This window comes from Cervus canadensis, chromosome 21 (genome assembly GCF_019320065.1).
Source record: "Cervus canadensis isolate Bull #8, Minnesota chromosome 21, ASM1932006v1, whole genome shotgun sequence".
NCBI lineage: Eukaryota > Metazoa > Chordata > Mammalia > Artiodactyla > Cervidae > Cervus > Cervus canadensis.
Window position 1 is genome coordinate 51,666,456 of NC_057406.1, and position 23,584 is coordinate 51,690,039.

General features: G+C 43.8%; 1 non-coding gene across 1 annotated transcript; it reads right to left on the bottom strand.

The window, feature by feature from the left end:
- Positions 1-3,075: 3,075 nt before the first annotated feature.
- On the bottom strand, positions 3,076-3,182 carry LOC122424134. Its single transcript, XR_006264325.1, has one exon. It is a non-coding gene; the product is annotated as a small nucleolar RNA U13 (small nucleolar RNA).
- Between the last annotated feature and the right edge of the window lie 20,402 nt (positions 3,183-23,584).

Below are 23,584 nucleotides of genomic sequence, written 5' to 3' on the forward strand. Positions count from 1 at the left end.
TGGCATTTCTTCACCTCTTCTCCCCCACCTAATGATCTCCTTTATCACTGCTCCGACCTGACTCAGAATTAAATTCTCAGGAAGTCTGTCCAGCCTCCACTGTTCACGTCTCTATTAAAACCCTCGAATGTGATGTTGTAAGTCTGCAATCCCAGTTTCTACTGTTTCCAACAAGTAAGGAGATTTGTTGAATAAAATGATTGAAGGAAGGAGGAAAACAAGAAATTAGACATGGGAAAAAAAAAGTGTGTTCCACAGTTGGCATACCATCCTTGACCTCTTTCTTCCTTCTGCCTCTCTATTTAGGCTGGATAAGTTACTCCGGGAGGCCTTTTGTGGAGAATATCTGTTGTAATTCTCTGCCTGACATCCCTTCCCTCTTCTGGAAACAGCATCCTTCTTCCTTGTAGGAAAACCTGCCCATTTAGTGTAAGAGTGTGTGTGTGTGTGTGTGTGTGTGTGTTAATGGCTTAGTTGTGTCCGACTTTTGTGCACCATGGAATGTAGCCCACCAGACTCCTCTCTCCATTGAATTCTCCAGGCAAGAATGCTGGAGTGGGTAGCCATTCTCTTCTTCAGGGATCTTCTCAACCCCGGGGTTGAACCCGGGTCACCTGCGTTGCAGGCAGATTCTTTTACCAACTGAGCCACCATGGTTTTGCTCATATCCAGCTCCCAAGGGACTCTGTGTCCTCAGACATAATGAATGGCTCAGGATTGGGCACATGACCCAAATGATGCCATTCAAAATCCTCCTTGGAAAAAAAAAGTCTTCCTTGAGACTTTTCTGCCAGTGGTGTTTGAGGAAATGCTCTCCTGCCTCTGAGGAGACTAAGTGGGTAGGATGTAAGTTGGAGCTGCCAGTGATCATTATATTCTCCAGAAAAGAAGCCCTGTTTAGCAGAAAGGGAGTCCTGATAACATCATTTGAGCTCCTGAATCAAGATGTGCCTGAAGACAACAGCTTTTCCTTCCCATGCGTTAATGAGTTGTCTTTTCATTTAATCTAGTTACTTTGGTGTTTATGCCAATTGCACCTGGAAGAGTCCCCAGTTACTTTATTTTTTGAATAAAAATGCTTCATTATTATCTCACCTTTGCTCAGAGAAAGTGTGGATTAGACATGAAAAGTAAGGCACTGCTCTCACAATAGAAGGCAGAATCTTCAGGTGAGGAAACTACGGGTCTCTCTAGCCTCTCTTGGGTCAGTTTCTGTGAGTCAGAGCAGAGTCTTGGGTCAGAGCAGCTTCATTCTTGTCTGGTTGTGCAAGAAATCAGGCAAACCCATTTCCAAATGTAAATACCAAAATTCATTCCTTTGCCCAAGTTTAGCTTTTTTTGGCTTAGTTCTCTTTTGGATGGTTAACATTCTTACTGTTGCAGATACTATCCGTATGGCCACTTTAAAATGTCTGGGTTAAGAAGCCTGGTGCTTGGTATTTCCCTGGTGAACCTGTGGCTAAGATTCTGAGTTCCCAGTGAAGGGGGCTAAGGTTGGATTCCTGGTCAGGGGACTAGATCCCACATGCTGCAACTAAGAGTTCACATGCCACAACTAAAGATCCTGAAACAGCACTGCCAAATAAGTAGATTAAAAGAAGAATAAGAAACCTGATGTTCCTTCTCCAAGTACTAAAGCCATGGGCCTTTCCACCTTGTTCCCCCTGCTCCCAGTGATTTTCACAAACCATAAAGTTTGTTCTTATTAATGTTCAGAAAAATCTAAAATGAGCACTTACTCCTAGATCCTTCTGTCAAAGTCCGTCTCAAGCACAGAAGGTGTATCATGGCTGCTGGACAGAAAGAACAGGAAACTTGAGAAAGGCCTCACACATGGTTGGGGAGCCAGTTGGTGCTTGTGGGTGCATGCTCAGTGACTCAGTGGTGTCAGACTCTGGAACCCCATGGACCGCAGCCTGCCAGGCTCCTCTGTCCATGGAATTTTCCAGACAAGAATACTGGAGTGGGTTGCCATTTCCTACTTTAAGATCTCGCCACATTACAGGGCTTCAAAGGGTTTTGTTTTTTCTTCCAAATGGAGAATCCTTCTTTAGAGGCTCTTAGTAAAATTATGGGCCATTTTTGGAGAGAGAAACTGTAAAAAAGGCAGGAGTGACAAGACTCAACTAGTACAAAAATCTGCTTTTAAACCGTTGTTGGCAGCTCAGAAGAGGCCTCGGAACCCCTGGGGGTGGTGCTGAGAAAGGAGCACAGGGGACATGCCCGCCACATACAACCAGCTGGACTCTCACTTGAGGACAGCTTGTCTAAAAGAGTCCATGAAAAGCTGGCAGTAGAAAGGAGTGTCCAGGAGGCCAGGAACACAAGCTGTCTGTGGCTTGCTCATTGACCTTCTTTTCTTTTGCTCTGTAGTAACCTTGAGATCACTACTGAGTGAGCCCCTTCAAGAGGTTCTCGTTGAGATCAGGTGCAAACCTTCCATCTCATAGCTATCGATAAACATGCTAGGAGACTTCCTTGGCGGTCCAGTGGTTAACACTCCTCACTTCCAATGCGGGTGCGTGGGTTCAATCTGGTGGGGGAACTAAGATCCTGCATGCCACACAGTGCAGCCAAAATAAAAAAAATAAACAAGGCAGGCAGTAATCTCCCTGAAACTTACCTTGGGTCCATGCTTATGAAGCAATACACAAACTTGGCAGCTTACAACCACGTGCCGTATACCACCTCACAGACTAGTATCCAGGGATCAGCCAGGCTGAGTTCTCATCTGAAGGATCAATAGAAAAACCTGCTTCCAAGTTCAGTTTTCTTTTTTTAAATTAACACATTTAAAAAAAATTATGTATTTCTTTATGTTGCTGCATCAGATCTTGTTCTCTTCATGCGGGATCCCTCGCTGTGGTGCCTGGTGGTGCACGGACTCTAGCTGTGTCCCAAGGGCTCAGCTGTTGCCGCACACAGGCTTTACTGCTCTGCAGCACGTGGGATCTTATCTCCCCAACCAGGGACTGAACCCACAATCCCTGCACTGGAAGGCAGATTCTTAGCCACCGGACCACCAGGGAAGTCCCCTTAACTTTTTAAAAGGAGTTTCTTTTTTTTTTTTTCTCACGTCAGACAGGTAATGTGCCGATGTCGTAACAAGGTTTAGTGAGGGAGGCACATGTCACGCAGCAGCGTGAACACCCAATCATCATGCTCATGAACTACAAAAGGATCAAGGAGTTTCTTTTTAAATATGGTTTGCAATCATGATTCAAAATTCAAGAGATACCAAAAGATATATGCAGCCGAAGTCACACCCACCTCTGCCTCCACTTCCCTAGTCCCTCACTGGAAACAACTATAGTTACTACTTTGTAAATCCTTACGGAGAGAGACTCTGTACTTACAAGCAAGTACATGTATAGATTCTTTTTCTCTTTTCTTTTTTTGAAACAAAAAACAGAATGGTAGTATGCTATTCATGTGGCTATATACCTTGCTCTAGCTTATCATACTTAAAAATGATTATGGAGACTGTGCATATTAGCACATAAAAGCTTTCTCGTTCTGTTAATGGAGGCCAAGCATTTCATTTTATGGATATGTCATAATTTATTTGGACTTCCCCTATGGTTCAGCAGTAAAGAATCTGTTTGCAATGCAGAAGATGTAGGTTCAATCCCTGGGTTGGGAAGATCCCTAGGAGAAGGAAACGGCAGCCCACCGCAGTATTCTCGCCTTGGGAAATCCCATGGACAGAGGAGCCTGGCGGGCTACAGTCTAGAGGGAGTTGAAAAAGAGTTGGACATGACTAAGCAACTAAACAACAATATAATTTATTTAAATGGTCCCCTCTTGCCGGATGCTATACACTGAATGTTTGTATTTCTCCCAAATTCATGTTACATCCTAATGCCCAGTGTGATGGTATTAGGAACCAGGCCTCTGAGTGGTGATTAGATCATGATAACTGAGCCCTCCTGAATGGGATTAATGTGTTTATAAAGATTAAGATGTGTTTACAAGACTCCACAAAGATCCCTCTCCCCTACTACCAGGTGAGGACACAGCAGGAAGATGGCCCTCTATAAACAAGGAAGTGTGCTTACACGCAACATCAAATTTATTGGTGCCTTGATCTTGGAGTTCCAGCCTCCAGAAATGTGAGGAATAAATTCATGTTATTTTTAAATCAACTCTCCATACATTTCCCCCCTACTATCTTATGGTTCCTGTCCCGGGACACAGCCAATGTTATCAGTTTCATTTGTAAATTGCCAGAGAAGGTTCATGAATATGCAAGCATGGACATATATGAACAGATAGATAAACAGATGTTAGATCAGTTGATTGATCAATCGGTATCTTTTTTACACAATATCACACAAAAGGAAATGGTAACCCACTCCAGTATTCATGCCTGGGAAATGCCATGGACAGAGGAGCCTGGCAGGCTACAGTCCATGGGGTTGCAAAGGGTCAGACGCAACTTAGTCAGCAACTAAACAACAACACACCATATTCATATGTACACCCCGCAGTACAGTGGCTTTTTAGAAAACTCAACAATATAGAGCAATCTAGAAGAAATTGAATGCTTTTAAAAATGTGTTATTCAGTAAGCTGATAATGTGAACATTTAAGATGCACATGGGGACATGTCAAGAATTTTGATTTTCAGTTCTTTCTTCTTTACAACTGTGAGGAAATGAAGTTACAATCATGCTGCCATTCCAGCCAGTCATGGAGAGGCTTCACTGGTGGCTCACAAGGTAAAAATCTGCCTGCAATGTGGGAGACCTGGGTTCGATCCCTGGGTCAGGAGGATCCCCTGGAGAAGGAAATGGCAACCCACTCCAGCATTCTGGCTTGGAGAATTCCACGGACAGAGGAGCCTGGCAAGCTACAGTCCATGGAGTTGCAGAGTCAGACACGACTGAGGGACTAACGCTTGATGGAGAGGTGTCACAAAAGCACAAAGGATTGGGATGAATTTGCCTACAGGATTTTTAAATGGGGTGACATGTGAGGCTGCAGACGGAGCATTTCTAAGACTACAGGCCCTTCCAGACTGGTTTTGAATGCACGTTCACATACAGTGTTGTGTTAGTCAGGGTTCTCCAGAGAGACAGAACCAACAGAATGTGTATGTTTGTATACAGAAAAAGATTTAAGAAATTTATAAGGAGCTGGCTCGCATGGTTATGGAGGCTGGTAAGTCCAAAATCAGCTGTGTGGATGAGCAGTCTCAAGACCCAGAATTACTGACGATGCAGGTGAAGTCTGAATTTTTTCAAAAACAAAAATGTTCTGAAGCTAGATGGTTGCACAACAATATGCATGTACTTGACACCACCAAACTATACACCTAAAAAATGGTAAATATTATGTGTGTTTTACTGCGATTAAAAAATAAATTACATCACTTAAAAAACAACCTTTTGTTGTCTCACTATTTCTGTGAGTCAAATTTAGGAGCATGAGACTTCCTGATGGTCCAGTGATTAAGACTCTGTGTTTCCGCTACAGGGGGCACAGGTTAGATCCCTGGTTGGGAAATTAAGATCCCAAATGCTGCAGTGTGGCCCCCCAAAAAAAGAGATTTAGGAGCGACTTAGCTGGGTGATTCTGGCTCAAGCTCTCATAAAGCTGCAGTCAGATGTTGGCTGGGGCTGCAGTCATCAAAGTCATCTGAAGGCTTAACTGGGGTTGGAGGATCTGCTTCCAAGATCCTTCCGTGTGACTCATGTGGCTGCTGGCTGGAGGCCTTGAGTTCACGCTTCTTATTGGCAGGAAGCGTAACTTCTCACCACGTGAACCTCTCCCTAGGGCTGCCTGAGCATCGCCATAACATGGCAGCCAGGGTCCCCCAGAACCAGCCATCCCACTCTCGTGAGAAGCACAGGTCATTTATGACTTAGCCACAGATGACTCATATTTATGCAGCATCCTCTTTGTTAGAAGTGAGTCACTGAGCCCTGTTGATACTCAGTGATATTAGTCTCCACCTTTTGAAGGAACTAGTGTTAAATAATTTGTAAACATGCTGTAAAATCACCCTGCATTCAAACTGAAGTAGGAAGACACTCTAATAAAAACCACTTAATTTCTCTAAGTGGTTTGTTTGCTCAAATGACATAAAGTTCTGTTTGCTCAAGTGTTAGTGCCCAAAGTGACGAAGTATGTGACTGGTCTGGTCTGGGTCTCCTTGAACTTCACGGCATGTGTTACTCTACCAAAAAAAGATAGATTCTGTTTCCCAGGGGAAGGGGGATGGGATGCTAGGTAGTCACATGTGGCCAGATGTCCACAGTACATACCACGTTAGCTCAGAAAGTGTCAACGTGAGCATACTCCAACAAAGGCATTGCCCTCTGACCTGAGTTAATACTAATTTACCTCATATTCATGAAGTCAGTTAAAGGAGTCAGCGTTTTCCTTCTTTTTAATTTTTAAAAATTGTGATCTGGGAATTCCCTGGCAGGCCGGTGATTAAGACTCGTCATTTCCATTGTAGGGGGCACAAGTTTAGTCCTTAGATGGGCAATTAAAATCCCACCTGCCCCTTGGCGCAGCCAAAGAAAAACAAAAGTAAAAGACACAGAACAGAAAATTCACCATTTTAACCATTTTCAAGTGTCCGTCTTAGTGGAATTAGGTACATTCACATTGCTGGGCAACCACCACCATCACACATCCACAGAACTCTCTTCGTTTCCTCAAACCGAAACTGGGCCCATTGAACACTAAGTCCCCATTTCTGCCCCCCACAGTCTCTTGTAACCACCATTCTACTCTGTGTCTCCATGAATTTGCCTGCTTTAAATATCTCATATAATGGAATCATGCATATTTGTTCTTTCGTGTCTGACTTACTTCACTTAGCACAATGTCCTCTCAGTTCATCTATGTTGTAGTGTGTGTCAGAATTTCCTTCCTTCTTAAGGCTGAATAATGTCCCATTGCAGGCTTCCCAGGTGGCGCTAGTGGTAAAGGACCTGCCTGCTAATGCAGGAGACATCTAGTATTCTTGCCTGGAGAATCCCATGGACAGAGAAGCTTGGCAGGCTACAACCCATAGGGTCGCAAAGAGCTGGACACGACTGAGCCACTTAGCATGCAGTCCATGCCCCAGTGCAGGTATAGACCACAGTTTGTTCCTCCATTTACCCATCAGTGAACACCTGGATTGGCTCCACCTTTTGGCTCTTGTGAATAATGCTTCTATGAACACAGCTGTGGAGTCCCAGCATTTTATCAGTCTTCAGCAATCGAAGACTTTATTCAAGGATTCAGGTCCTCGTCTCTAGCCCTTGCAGGCATGTCAGAGGGAAAGGGCACTGGATGTGAAGGCAGAAGATGGAGGTTGAAGTCTCCAACCTGCCTCACATCAGCTGCATGCTCTTGAGTGAGTCACCTTACCTCTCTGAACCTCATTGGGTTCCCTGGAGACTCAAGGAAAATAATAAAAATCAAACGACTGTGCAGCCACTATGGAAAACAGTGCGAAGTTTCCTCAAAAAATTAAAAATAGAACTACCATAAGTTCCAGCAATTTCACTCCTGGATTTTAGCCAAAGAAAACACTAATTAAAAAAAAAAGAAAAAGAAAACACTAATTAGAAAAGATATGTGCACTCCTGTGTTATTGCAGCATTCTTTACAATAGCCAAGATATGGAAGTGACTTAAATGTCCACTGATAGGTGAATAGATAAAGAAGAATATTGTTGCGGTTGTTCAGTCACTAAGCTGTGTCTGACTCCTTTGCAACCCCATGTACTACACAGCCCTCTAGACTCTTCTGTCCATGGGATTTCCCAGGCAAGAATGCTGGAGCGGGTTGCCATTTCATTCTCCAGAGATCTTCCCGACCCAGGTATCAAACCTGCATCTCCTGCAATGGCAGATGAAATCTTTTTATCACTGAGCCATCAGAGAAGCCCAAAGAAGAATATTACTCAGCCATAAAAAGGAATGAAATCTTATTATTTGTGATCAACCTAGAGGATAGTATGCTAAGCGAGGTAAGTCAGACAGGAAAAGACAAATGCTGTATGATTTAACTTAAATATATAATCTAAAAAGTGTGCAAACAACAAAGTAGAAACAGGTTCACAGAGGTGGAGAAAAAACAGGTAATTGCCAGAGGGCAGGGGCCTGAGGGAGAAGGAAAATAGGTGAGGGAGATTGAGGTACAAACTTTTAGGTGCAAAATAAATGAGTCACATATATGACATATACAGTGTGGGGAATACAGTCAATAATAATGTAATATCTCTGAGTGGTAACATAACGTAATCAGACTTATCTTGGTGATCATTTTGAAATGTATAGAAATATTGAATACCTATGGGCTTCCCCAGTGGCTTAGCAGTAAAGAATCTGCCTGCAAGGCAGGAGTCACAGGAGTTGCAGGTTCAATCCCTGGGTCGGGAAGATCTCCTGGAGGAGGGTATGGAAACCCACTCCAGTATTCTTGCCTGGAGAATCCCATGGACAGAGGAGCCTGGCAGGCTACAGTCTATGGGGTCACAAAAGAGTCGGACACAACTGAAGCGACTTATCATGCACGCACATGTGTAACAGATTGTGTAACAGGAACTAACAGAATGCTGTAGGTCACTTATACTTCAAAACCAAACAAACTCATTGAAAAAGAGATCAGGGTACTTCCCTGGTGTTCCAATGTTTAAGACTCCATATTTCCAATGCAGAGGGTGTGGGTGTGATCCCTGGTCAGAGAACTAAGATCCCACATGATATGTGGAGTGGCTGGGGGAAAAAAAAAGATCAAATTTGTCAGATTTGTATTACCAGAGACAGAGGGGTGGGGGCTTGACAGAAAGGGGAATTGATGAAGACAATCAAAAAGTACAAACTTCCAGACTTCCAGTTATGAGATGAATAAGTACTAGAGATGTAGTGTGTGTGTGTGTGTGTGTGTGTGTGTGTGTGTGTGTGTGTGTGCGCTTGATCAATCAGTTGTGGCTGACTCTTTGCGACCCCATGAACTGTAGCCCACTAGGCTCCTCCGTCCATTGGATTCTCCAGGCAAGAATACTGGAGTGGGTTGCCATTCCCTTCTCCAGGGGATCTTCTCGACCCAGGGATCGAACTCTGGTCTCCTGCATTGCAGGCAGATTCTTTACCATCTGAGCCACCAGGAAAGCCCAGAAATGAGATGTATAACATAAATAAAATTAACACTGCTGGGTGTTTTATATGAAAGTTGTTAAGGGATTAGTAAATTCTGAGTTCTCATCACAAGGAAAATTTTACTTGAATTTTGGTTCTGTATGAGATGACAGATGTTCACTAAACATATTGTGATCATTTCATGATCTATGTATGTAAATTATTAGGCCATACATCTTGAACTTATACAGTTCTGTATGTCAGCTATATCTCAATAAAACTGTAAGAGAGATATAAAACAAAACAGGCAGGGACCAGATGCTAACTCATATGCCCAAAGCTCCCTCTGCTACCAGCTCCACTGGGAGAATTTCTTGAGATAGGCTTGCAGTTTTTGCAACGTGTGCCAATGCAGCCTTTTATACATAGCAACACTGACTCAGACAGGCTGAAATAAATATATCTATGATGATTAACTCACTTTTTAGGAACCGTGAGTTTGTGCATTACTATAAATAGAGGAATATTTTGGTGCATAAGAAAACCGAGGGGATATTTTATAAGTCATCATAATAAGAATGGGCTTCCCTGGTAGCTCAGCTGGTAAAGAATCCTGCAATGCAGGAGACCGAGGTTCGATCCCGGGGTCGAGAAGATCCTCTGGAGAAGGGAATGGCATCCCACTCCACTATTCTTGCCTGGAGAATTCCGTGGACATAGGAGCCTGGCAGGCTATAGTCCATGGGGCTGCAAAGAGTCAGACATGACTGAGCAACTTTCACTCACTAATGAGCATGATATTCCATTAAAATATATAAACGCCACCTGGAATATGAATAAAAATTGTCAATAACCATTGGGATAAAACTAAAGATTTTAAAACATTAGCTTCACTTCGATGAAATGTTGATTCATGTTACTCTGAAGAGTTTTATTCATGAAAAGTTTAAAAATGAAGGAAGATGTACAGAACAGACTTTTGGACTCTGTGGGAGAAGGCGAGGGTGGGATGTTTCGAGAGAACAGCATGTATATTACCTATAGTGAAGCAGATCACCAGCCTAGGTGGGATGCATGAGACAAATGCTCGGGCCTGGTGCACTGGGAAGACCCAGAGGAATCGGGTGGAGAGGGAGGTGGGAGGGGGGATCGGGATGGGGAATACATGTAACTCCATGGCTGATTCATGTCAATGTATGACAAAACCTACTGCAATGTTGTGAAGTAATTAGCCTCCAACTAATAAAAATAATTGAAAAAAAAAAAAAGAAGGAAGGACTTTGCTGGTGGTCCAGAGGTTAGGACTCTGCACTTTCCCTGCAGGGGGAGCCGTTTTCATCCCTAGTCAGGGAAGTTCTGCATGCGGAGTGGTGAGGACAAGCTCAAAACATTTCCCAGGAAAGAGTCCTTTTCATGCATAGGGCTGAGTGGATTGCACTATCACAATGATTAGAGAGATGAGGGGGTAAGAGCAGAGGCCTGGGAGCTAGGAGAACTAGATTGGCATTAGGGTTCTCATCTATAGAATAGGAAGAATAATAGTCCCTACCATGTGAGGCTCTCATGCAGATAACATTGAGGTAGTGTGTGAAAAGGACTAAGCTGGATGCCCAAGAGATTGTTGATATATAATAGGATGACTCAAGCATAAGACTGTCAGCTACTTCTGCTAGCTTTTATTTATTTATTTTTTTAATGGGAAAGCCATGGAAAAGACACTGGTGCTGAGAAAGATTGAGAGCAGGAGGAGAAGAGGGTGACAGAATGAGATGGTGAGATGGCATCACTGACTCAATGGACGGGAGTTTGAGCAAACTTCAGAAGATAGTGAAGGACAGGGAAGCCTGGCATGCTGCAGTCCACGGGGTCACAAAGAGTTGGACAAAACTGAGTGACTGAACAACTCATTTTAGTTAAATGTGTGGTTTAAATACAGAAAGAGAAAGACAACCACAATTGGAATTTTGCTGACAAAATAGTTTTAGCATAAGTTGAACAAGCATAATTAAAAAAAAAAAATCTCTGAAACAATCACTCCATCTGAACAAAGGAAATAGACTTTGTTCGCAGAGGGAAGGAGCTTTCCTTTGCCTTTAGAAGGTTGTGGGCTTAGTTATATTTAGTTACTATTATGATGGACTGCAAACATGAGGTTAATGAGGATTCACTTTGGCTTGGGGCAGTGCCTGTTTTTAACACCCAGTGTTTTCCAAGAGCATTTTAATTCTGGGTTGCTCCCAAAAAAAGCAGGTAACAAGCTTGCCCACAAACCCAGGTGAAAAACAAGAGCCTGCAGCTTTGTCACACATCTGGTGACCAGACAAGTTCCCTGAATCTAGTTGGGATGGAAGTTCCTCAAGAGCAGGAAACTTGTATTAGACACCCTGTAACCCTAGAACAGAGTCGGATATTGGTTGGATGCGTCACATATGGTAATCAACCAGAAGAAAGGAAAATAAAGCATACACTGAGAACAGTGACCCACCCCCGCCCCCAACTCGATGTGGTACAATGTGGGTTTGGGGTTTAAAAAACCACTCTCAGGGAGTATGGGGCTTTCATTCATCACTCCTGGGAGTACTAACAAGGACTGCTTTTCTGGGAAAGCAATTTGGCCACGTGTAAGGAGAGCCTTAAGGCTGTAAACACAAAGGTATTCATGGCAACACTATTCATATTTTAAAATAAGCAAGAAACTAAATGTCTAATGAAGAGAACCGAGGAGGCCTAGTACTTTAGCTCTGCTGGAAGCACTATTATGCTGCTGATTATTAAAGATATGTTTCTTCTCTTACACCTCTTGATATTGAATTTCTGTAATGTCCTGGGCACTGTTCTGGACTGTTGGGATATAACAACGGGGAAAAAAACATGCTAAGAAGTTATTCTGCTGGGTTATACATTTTACGGCTTCCTTAGTGGCTCAGTGGTAAAGACTTCGCCTGTCAATGCAGGAGACATGGGTTCGATCCCTGGGTTGGGAAGATGGGAATGACAACCTACTCCAGTAATTTTGGCTGGAGAAACCCATGGACAGAGGAGCCTGGCTGGCTATAGTCCATGGGGTTGCAAAGAGTAGAACAAGACCGAGGGACTATACAACAACAGTACATTTTAGGAGGAGAGAGGAGATAGCCTGAGACAGAGAAAATAGGGCAAGTTATAAGGCTGTCAGGCTATACAAACAAAAGAATAAGGTAAGGGGTGAGGGTGGTCTGAACAGGCTTCTGTGTAAAATACAATGGCAGTATAAGACTCATTCTTTTTTTTTTGGTTGTATCTCATTGTAGTTTTATTTTTTTTTAATTAATTTATTTATTTTTTCAGTGGGTTTTGTCATACATTGACATGAATCAGCAATAGATTTACACGTATTCCCCATCCCTATCCCCCCTCCCCCCTCCCTCTCCACCCGATTCCTCTGAGTCTTCCCAGTGCACCAGGTTCGAGCACTTGTCTCATGCATCCCACCTGGGCTGGTGATCTGTTTCACCATAGATAATATATATGCTGTTCTTTCGCAACATCCCACCCTCACCTTCTCCCACAGAGTTCAAAAGTCTGTTCTGTACTTCTGTGTCTCTTTTTCTGTTTTGCATATAGGGTTGTCGTTACCATCTTTCTAAATTCCATATATATGTGAAGTAAGCCAGAAAGATAAAGACTCATTCTTTGGCAAACTCGGAAGTGTCGATGGAAGCCAGGGAGTTATCAGGCGGATTACGTAATAAGAGGGAAAATGCTAATATTAAGTGAAAAGCTGGGTGCAAAACTATGTATTGTGTGTGGGGGGGAGGGGAAAGCTGAAAAGAGGTAATCAGTTCAGTTCAGTCGCTCAGTCCTGTCCGACTCTTTGCGACCCCATGGACTGCAGCACACCAGGCCTCCCTGTCCATCACCAACTCCCGGAGTCCACCCAAACTCATGTCCATTGAGTCTGTGATGCCATCCAACCATCTCATCCTCTGTCATCCCCTTCTCCTCCCGCCTTCAATCTTTGCAAGCATAAGGGTCTTTTCAAATGAGTCAGTTCTTCGCATCAGGTGGCCAAAGTATTGGAGTTTCGGCTTCAGCATCAGTCCTTCCAATGAATATTCAGGACTGATTTCCTTTAGGATGGACTGGTTGGATCTCCTTGCAGTCCAAGGGACTCTCAAGAGTCTTCAGAAGAAGTAATAAACGCAGCAAAAGTAGTTTGAAGGGGAAGATTTTGGATGATGCTTTTTCATCTTCTTTCCGCTTTGCATTTTCCTAATCATTTTCGGCGAGCGCATTTTAATGTTCAACACTGAAAGAAGTCCCTCCGGCGGCGGCCGGCAGGGGGCGCGCGGCCCCCGCTCGGCGTCGCTCGGCCTCGAGTTCCCACAGGGCCCCGCGCCATGGGCTGCGCCAAGAGCAAGGAGGCGCGGGCGGCCAAGCGGAAGGCCAAGGGCAAGAGTGACCCGGGAGGTCGCATGGCAGGTACGACCGAGGGCTGAGGCGCGGCCCCGGGACCCTCCAGACGGCCGGCGCTGGCCCGCTGTGGTTGGGGCCCCGCGCTCCAGGCTCCTCGGCCGGGCTGCCTTTGGCCGTCGTCGCGGGCCCGACGGGCGCCAAGCTGGAGAATCCAGAAACGGGCGAGGCCTGCCCGGCTGCGGGTGCCCCGACCCCCAGCCCCCCACACACACCCGGTCACCGAGAGACTCGGAGGTGGCGGCTGGCGGGGGGCCGCCTGGCTTGTAGCTTTCAAGGGGGTCGGAGGCAGGTGCGGGCAGACTGGGCCTGCGAAGAGCGTTCAGAGTTCACTTATGGAGAATTACTGGCCTTTTTTTTTTTTTGGCTCGCGGGGTGTGGAAGGTGCACCCTTGTTACAAGCACCGCATTCCCAAAGAAGGAGGAGAGGGGAAGGGACCACGCCACTTACTACCCCTGGGTAATTACCCTCCCCTCTCAGGGCTTCCCTTGTAGCTCAGTTGGTAAGGAATCTACCTGCAGTGCAGGAGCCCCGGGTTCGATCCCTGGGTAGGGAAGATCCCCTGGAGAAGAAAATGGCAACCCACTGCAGTGTCCTTTCCTGGAAAATCTCATGGGCAGAGGATCTGGTGGGCTGCAGTCCATGGGGTCACAAAGAGTTGAGCTCGACTGAGTGACGAACACTTCCTTACTTACTCAGGAATCCAGGACCCTGGGCTGAGAGTGACAGGCTCAAAGCGCCAGAGGGAATTTTACACCAGTTTTAACTGGAGATTCTGATTGGGTAGGTCTTGTGTGAGGCGCATGTACCCCCGGGCCCCCACACCCTCTTGCCATCTATCCCCAATCTTATCGGACAGATCGTCCCCCTTGCCCCCACTCCCTTGAGTCTTCAGCACGTTTCTGACGCATCACCCCACTTTATCCTTTCAGTTACTCTTTGAGGTGAGAAAGGTACTGGTATTTCCTCGGCTTTGCAGGTAATGGCCATAATGGCTAACAGTTGCTAAGCACTGTTTCAAACACTTGACGTGGACAATCTTGGGTCATTTTACCAGCGATACATCCCCCCGCCCCTCATTTTACAGATACAGAAACTGAGGCACCCGGAGGTTACAAAACCCGCCCAAAGTTCCACAACTGATTAGTGGTAAAACATGGCTGAGGCAATTTGATTCCAGAGCCCAGGTCTTCACCATTGTACTCCACCTCTCACCTCTGATTTTCACAAGTGTAAAAAGTGAGACCCACAAAAGTAACTTGCCCGATTTAAAAAAAAAAAATTTTTTTTTTTAAACCAAGGTGTCGTTGATTGACAATGTTGTGTGAATTGTAACCTGCCCAGCTGGTGGAGTTGTTAAATGCTGTAGGGTCTGCCTCTTTCAGAGACTTCACTTTTAGTTAGGGCAGCATGTGGTGAAGGTCTGCGAGGAATGGTAGAAACAGCCAAGTGGGGAAGGCAGCTCCCTTGGGAGTGGGATTTGGCAGGGGTATCTCACAGAGAAAGACTGTTCTTGCTCTGAGAGATGCTGATAAGACCAGCCTGGAGGTAGTAAAGACTTGAATTGGGGGAAGGGAAGAATGACAGAAAGTGGAGTGGGGGCAGTAGCTGCTTAAGGTCACACAGGTTAGGGTTAGGGGTAGTGTCAGTTAGGTTTAGGTGACCATTGGAGTTTCTTCTCATCTACACAATGAAGGAGTTTGAGTCCGTGTGTCCCAAATTTGCCTTCCGTGTACCAGTTTCAGAATTTTTTCCCATATTCATGTACTATGATCTGTTTTTCTTTAATTATGTCACCTTCTGAAATGCTTTTTGAAGTATACTGTATGTACAGAAGAGTACAATTATTTTTGCAAACTGATCGACCCTATCCAGCCAGCACCCAGCTAAAGAAACAAGCTTTCCAATACCTCAGAAAGCCCCTCATGCCTCCTACTCTCACACCACCACACCAAGGGCAACCACTTTGCTGATTTCTTCCCCCCCACCCCCCCACCTTAAGACTTGAGGGATCTTAGTTCTACCACCAAAGATTAAAGCCAGACTGTCAGCAGTGGAAGCATGGAGTCCTAACCACTGGACCGCCAGAGAATTCCCTTTGTTTATTTCTAATAGCATAAAAATTTCACTTTTGCATTTATTTTTCAAAATAAGTTTAGCATTTTTTAAGCATTAATCTATGGAAGCACTGCTTTGTTCTACACATCAGGGAAGAGCTATCAGGGAAGCCCACATTTTTCTATACACATACATATATGCATCCTGTTGAACTTTAAAAATGTTCTTCCATGTATCAGCTATAAACATTCTAGAAGTTACGTTTCTCTTTTTTTTGAAGTTACCTTTTTTGAGTCTCACCAGTAATCTGCAAATTTAGTGAAATGTTAGATCATATGTTCTTGAAGTTCCCTCCCACTATAAAATTATATGGCTAGATTTCAAGAAACTGATTTCTTAAATAAGCAGCCGGAATCTAAAGTGAAGCATCTCACAGTCATGAGTTGCCCAAGTTGTAATGATGAAGAATGTCTCGGTTAGATGACTCTTGAAGCAGACATCTATTTCTTATCAGGCACTCGGGACAGCAGAGTAAATAAAGCATGATCTCAGCCCTTGAACCTACGGTCTAGTGCAGAGGAGTAATGCAGAAAAATGCTATGTCATCATGTGTAATCATAAAAGTGGACGGGTACAAGATACTTGAGAAAAATGGTGGAAAGACTTAACTTCTGGGAGCTTACATTTTAATCTGTATTTCTGCCATGACACACAGTCCATTCTATTTTAGTTAACTTGTAAACATTTCTTTGTCCTGCCGGATATTTGAGGATCCGAAACGTATCTTGTTCATTATTGCATTTCCCACAGTCCTTGGCATTGCACCTTAAAGATAGCTGGGAGTCAGTAAATGTGTCCATATGGCAAAGGGCAATTTTTTTAAGGATATATTTATTTAATGTTTTTATTTTTATTTTTTGGTGGGGTGGGAGTGAGGGGCTGTGCTGGGTCTTCATTGTTGCGTGGACTTTTCTTTAGTTGTGGTGAGCAGTGGTTACTCTGTAGTTGGGATGTGCAGGCTTCTCGTTGCCATGGCTTCTCGTTGCAGAGCATGGGCTCTGGGGTGCTGCAGACTTCAGTAGTTGCAGCTTGTGGGCCCTGGAGCACAGCCTCTAGAGCTGTGGCACGTGGGTTTATTTGCTCTTCGGCATTTGGTATCTTCCAGGATCAGGGATCAAAACCGTGTCTCCTGCATTGGCAGGCAGGTTCTTTACCATATGGCCACCAGGGAAGCCCTAGGGAAATTTTTTTTTTAAAGTGAGGAATTTTTCATAAGCCGGTGTTACTCATGCTGACCAGCTTCTTCAGAGAGGCGTGGAGACAAGAGTTTCTGTGGTCCTAAGACCACCTGCAAGAGAATTAAGTGAGAATTAGTTACGTGAGGCAGTGTTTCTCCAAGTGTTATCCTGCAACCACCTGCAAGAGAATTAATACACATAAGGGATGTGGAGATTAAAAGCTCCTTTTCCTGGTCTCCACCCTGGGCCTACTAAATCAGTCTCAGGGTATCGGGCCAAGAATCGTCACTTTTGGAGGCTTGATTCTGTTAGAACCAAGGCCTGAGAATGCAGCAGTGAGGTGTCTGGGCCAGAGTCAGACCATCTTTTCCTGAAATAGGCTCTTGTCCTCAGCAGTGGGGCTAGATGTGGGTGAAGGCAGCCTCTGCAAATCACTGAGGCTGATAGAGTGAGTCAGAAGGAGGAAGAGGAAACTGAAAGCTGTGAGCCAAAGATCATCTTGGCTGACATGCTAGGAATCTGCAATTAGAAGCTAATGTTGCCTGATTTACTAGATAATTGAACAGAAAACTTGTTTTTCACCTACATTAGCCAGATAATTTTTAAAAATTTATTTATTTTTTGGCCGTGCCTTGAAGCGTGTGTGGTTCTAGTTCCTGGACCGGAGGTTGAACCTGTGCCCCCTAATAGGAAGCACAGAGTCTTAACCACTGGACCACCTGAAAAGTCCCAGCCAGATAATTTAAATAAAATCTTTGCCCATTATTTGGATCTTCACACTTGAATATTCACTTCTTTGTACTCATGTGTACTGAGTATTGAAAGCTTTTAAATTGTTTAGTCGTTTTTAAAATGTGAATTTTGGACTTACAGTTGGATGAAGTTCTTTTATGTTTTTCGGGCACTGGGTCTTTGTTGCTGCATGGGGGCTTTCTCTAGTTGTGGAGAGCAGGGACTGCTCCTGGTTGCGGTGTGGGGCTTCTCATAGCGGCAACTTCTCTTGATGCAGAGCACAGGTCTAGGTGCACGGGCTTCAGTAGTTGTGGCTCCTGGGCTCTAGAGAACGGGCTCAGTAATTGTGGCGCAGGGGCTTAGTGGGTTTGAGACATGTGACATGTTCCCAGACCAGGGATTGAACTCGTGTTCCCTACATTGACAGGTGGATTCTTAACCACTGTACCACCAGGGAAGTCGTGGATTAAGTTCTTGAAAGAAGACCTTAATCTGTATGTCCCCACCTTGTCAACCTTCATAGAACATCTCTGAGTATTTCATGGATGTTCCTTATATCTTGGTTTTCAGTTCTGTAGCTTGGAGAAACTAGACCACATGTGTACAGCTATAAATCACCATCAAAATCACCCTTTGTTTTTAGAAATGAACTCTTTGTTACCTATTGGATCAAGTGATAGTTCAGTGGGTTTCAGCTTTCAAGTGTGTTGAAACTTCCATATGGGTATGCTACCAACTGTTGATCAATATGTAAAAATTATTTTTTGCTATAGTTCAGTGTGTGTGTGCCTGTGTGTGTGTAAGGTGTATATACATACATGCAGACCAATGCACTTCAGATGTCAAGTGTCCGTTAGATGAAAAACTGAACTGAGCAGGTGGTGGGAAGTGGTATAGATGGAGAAATAACTTATTATGAGAAGTATTAAAAGGCCAGGTTGAGAGGTTTAAGACCCAAATATCTATAGGGACAGCAAGTAATACAAATGAATGAAGCAGGCAGGTGGTAAACAATAGGGAGTGGTGGGGACTGCAGCAGATTGAGGGGAGATTGCTCTAAAGGGGGCAATGTCTACCCAATGTCAGATACCCTTCCATTGGGTGCCACGATGAGAATAGTGTTGCCAGAACTTCTGACTTCTCAAAGGAAACTAGAAATCCATATTTATTATTTTTCTGACTCCCAGTTTGTAAATGTCAGCAATAATTGAGTTAAACAAAACAAAACAAAAACAGTTAAATAAGGGCCAAACAAGTTATGGTTGTATGATTGCAGGTAATTATGGCCTGTGAATGTGTAAAATAATGTCAGGTTGGCACACATTGAAAGAAAAATGTGCCTTTTGAATATATGAAAAGGCATGGCCAGGGCAGAAAGTAATTTTTCTTTGACAGAATACAATGCAGAGAAATGACTGAGCAATGTAATGACTGTTATCAAAATATGATCTTCAAAAAGTTAAAAACACAGATAATATGAACCCATATAAAAATATATTGAACGCATCAATTAATGAAGGAATCAATAAGGTAGCAAAGCTGATTTAAAGGAGAATTCAAGGAATAGAGACCTACATAATCAAAGAATTGCTGAATGGATTTTGCTAATGATAACAAAACTGATTAATGTCCTACAGGTCAATAAACTGGTCAATAAAACTGTAACCTTTGGTATTATTGGACAGAAATGTGCAAGTTAATATGAAACGTCTATTCCTGGACTCTAATAAATAGTAAATTGTACAGGTACATTCTCTTAGACTGTTAAATGAGCCTTGAGTAGGTTTTTTAAACAATGCCTTAGGAGGATGACGTTGAAAGAACATAGTCACCCCTTCATTTATTTCCAAGTTTTGGATACTTTTTCTTAAGACCGTGATGTTATACCTTATTTATGACTACCTCGAAATTATTGTTCACTTATTTAGTGGTATTTTAAGCTGTTTTCAGTTCAGTTCAGCTGCTCAGTCATGTCCGACTGCTTGTAACCCCATGGACTGCAGGACACCAGGCCTCCCTGTCCATCACCAACTCCCGGAGTCCACCCAAACTCATGTCCATTGAGCCTGTGACGCCATCCAACCATCTCATGCTCTGTCGTCCCCTTCTTTTCCTGCCTTCAATCTTTCCCAGCATCAGGGTCTTTTCACATGAGTCAGTTCTTCACATCAGGTGGCCAAAATATTGGAGTTTCAGCTTCAGCATCAGTCCTTCCAATGAACACTCAGGACTGATCTCCTTTAGGATGGACTGGCTGGACCTCCTTGCAGTCCAAGGGACTCTCAAGAGTCTTCTCCACCACCACAGTTCAAAAGCGTCAATTCTTCGACGCTCAGCTTTCTTTATAGTCCAACTCTCACATCCATACGTGACTACTGGAAAACCATAGCCTTGACTAGACGGACATTTGTTGGCAGAGTAATGTCTCTGCTTTTTATTTATTTATTTATATTTTATTTTTTTTGTCTCTGCATTTTAATATGCTGTCTAGTTTGGTCATAACTTTCCTTCCAAGGAGTAAGTGTCTTTTAATTTCATGGCTGCAGTCACTATCTGTGGTGATTTTGGAGGTCAAAAAAACAAAGTCTGCCACTGTTTCCACTGTTTCCCCATCTATCTGCCATGAAGTGATGGGACCAGATCCCATGATCTTAGCTTCCTGAATGTTGAGCTTTAAGCCAACTTTTTCACTCTCTTTCACTTTCATCATGAGGCTCTTAAGTTCTTCTTCACTTTCTGCCATAAGGGTGGTGTTATCTGCATATCTGAGGTTATTGATATTTCTCCTGGCAATCTTGATTCCAGCTTGTGCTTCCTCCAGCCCAGCGTTTCTCATGATGTACTCTGCATAGAAGTTGAATAAGCAGGGTGACAATATACACAGCCTTGACATACTCCTTTTCCTATTTGGAACCAGTCTGTTGTTCCATGTCCAGTTCTAACTGTTGCTTCCTGACCTGCATACAGGTTTCTCAAGAGGCAGGTCAGGTGGTCTGGTATTCCATCTCTTTCAGAATTTTCCACAGTTTATTGTGATCCACACAGTCAAAGGCTTTGGCATAGTCAATAAAGCAGAACTAGATGTTTTTCTGGAACTCTCTTTGTTTTTTCGATGATCCAGCAGATGTTGGCAATTTGATCTCTGGTTCCTCTGCCTTTTCTAAAACCAGCTTGAACATCTGGAAGTTCACAGTTCACATATTGCTGAAGCTTGGCTTGGAGAATTTTGAGCATTACTTTACTAGCATGTGAGATGCGTGCAGTTCTGCAGTAGTTTGAGCATTCTTTGGCATTGTCTTTCTCTGGGATCGGAATGAAAACAGACCTTTTCCAGTCCTGGGGCCACTGCTGAGTTTTCCAAATTTGCTGGCATATTGAGTGCAGCACTTTCACAATATCATCTTCCAGGATTTGAAATAGCTCAGCTGGAATTCCATCACCTCCACTAGCTTTTTCATAGTGATGCTTCCTAAAGCCCACTTGACTTCACATTCCAGGATGTCTGGCTCTAGTTGAGTGATCACACCTTTGTGATCATCTGGGTCGTGAAGATCTTTTTGGTACAGTTCTTCTGTGTATTCTTGCCACCTCTTCTTAATATCTTCTGCTGCTGTTAGGTCCATACCATTTCTGTCCTTTATTGAGCCCAGCTCTGCATGAAATGTTCCCTTGGTATCTCTAATTTTCTTGAAGAGATCTCTAGTCTTTCCCATTCTATTATTTTCGTCTATTTCTTTGCATTTCTTCTCAAATTGTGCTGCCCTAAATCGATTACTTTTTCAAGTGTGTCCAGCACCCTGAAGAGGTGTAGCCACTGTAAGCATATTGAAGGCTTCACCCCCGCCCCGCATATCCAGTTAATAATTGTTCCATTGAGTGCTTTATCACAAAGATCTGTTTTGAGGTGGGCACAGCACTGTTGGTTATCACGTTGATTCATCATGTTTGTTTTAGGTATACAGAAATACTCTTACCTAATTGAGCAAGAGCTAGATTTTTTTTTCCTTTATGTATGCAGTGAGATCACGGAAGAAAGTGGGGGTAGAAGGAACTGAAACTCAATAAGCAGCTCTCCTGCTTATTGAAACTCAATAAGCAGCCCCTGAGGCAAGCTTGTTGGAAATATAATACTGAGCTAAACAGTCCTGGTGTTGGGAGAGCAGGAAGCATGGTTTGTTTCCTTGTACCCATCTGCAGCAAGCAGGGCTCTGTGGTATCTTCCAGGGTATGGTTTTATCTGCTGGACTGAATTCTCAGGATTTGGCTAGGCTGATCTGGCTGGGAGAGAGGGAAATCCAGGTAAAAGCAGAATGTAAGGGAAACTGAACTGGGACTGGGCCTTCAGTCAAGCACAGGGATTAAGCTAAGAGTCAGCTGAAGGTAGGGACAAGCAGGAGGGAAGCCTGAGCAGGTGTGTGTCTGGCAGCTTGTTTTAGGGGACAGCCGTTGGGGCAGGCTTGCTAAGAAGTGTTAATTGTATTAAACAACAACAGCAAAACAAAACCCAGTCAACTTCTCTGGCTCTGGGTGTGAGCAGAGAAGTATGGGAAGGGGAGGTGGTAGATTTTAAAGGAATTTTCACGTGAGATCTTTTCTTTCTTTGGCTGCTCTGGGTCTTCGTTGCTATTGCGTGGACTTTCGTTAGTTGCAGCACAAGGGCTCTCTTAGTTTCCCTGACCAGGGATCGAACCCACATCCCCTGCATTGAAAGGCAGATTCTTAACGACTTGACCACCAGGGAAGTCCTTTTCTTTTTGCCTGGGCACTGATTAATGATCATTCATACTGGATAAGGTCAATGCTGAAACTCCAGGTGAATTTTTTTTTTAAGAGCTAAGAACTTCTGACAGGTTTAGGACTCTTTTAAAGCCCTCCTGTCTTGCATTTGACAGAGTTTTGTTTTTCTGGGGTTTTTTTTGTTTGTTTGTTTGGTTTTTTTCTGTTCCTTGACCTTGATGGTCACCCTTACTTCTTTTATTCTTGAATGTTTGATTTATTCTGCCTGGAATACTCTTCGTTCTTCTCTTTTTTGGGCAAACTCTCCTTACCTATCAAGACCAAGTCCAAGTGACAGTTTTGTGATTCCCCAAATAGAGTTAGTATTGCCTTTTGTGAACACCCAGGCCCCTTTGCATTTCTGTCGTAGGACATATAGTGTATTGTGTACTATATTCTACTAGACTGAGTTCTTGGGGCAAGACTATCTGGTTCAGAGTTAAATTTCCTGTTTGGGATAGTGCATGGCACATAGTTGGTGCTCAGTAAATGTTTGAATAAAGTGAGTCAAGTTTTTCTCTCCCGTCTAATTTTCTCCCCCACCTTTGATCAATTCAAGAATCACTTTCCCCCCTTGGAAACCTCCTTTATCTAGTTCTCTTGCTTCTGACCCTTTGGAATCTTACAAATGAGACAGCTCAGACAGGTAAAACTGGCCTTGTCATGAGGGAGAAGGAGTGGTTTTTCCAGCATTCCATATGGGATATTGTAGTTCCAAATAGTATAGTTTTTTGAAAGAGAGGGTAACGCCTAAGGTGGGCTTCCCTGGTGGCTCAGATGGTAAGGAATCTGCCTGTAATGTGGGAGACCTGGGTTCGATCCCTGGATTGGGAAGATACCCTGGGGAAGGGAATGGCAACCAACTCCAGTATTCTTGCCTGAAGAATTCCAAGGACAGAGGAGCCTAGTGGGCTATAGTCCATCGGGGTCGCAAAGAGTTGGAAACGAGTGAGCAACTAACACACACACACACACACACACACGGCTCCTAAGGTAATCTTGTAAGTTGGGTTATATCTACTCACTTAACACCTACTAACCATCTTCTAGTTGTTAGGCCTTATTGTCAGGGCTGGGAATATGAGCAGATGTGTGCGTCTGAGGTTGTTTTCTGAAGTGATATGTAACGTCTGAGACTTTTTATGAAAAGTAGTGGTATTTGTGAATGCCCATTCTGAGCCGGGCGCTGTGCTGAGTGCTTTACATGTGCTAACCCATTCAGTTATCGCAACAACCAGATG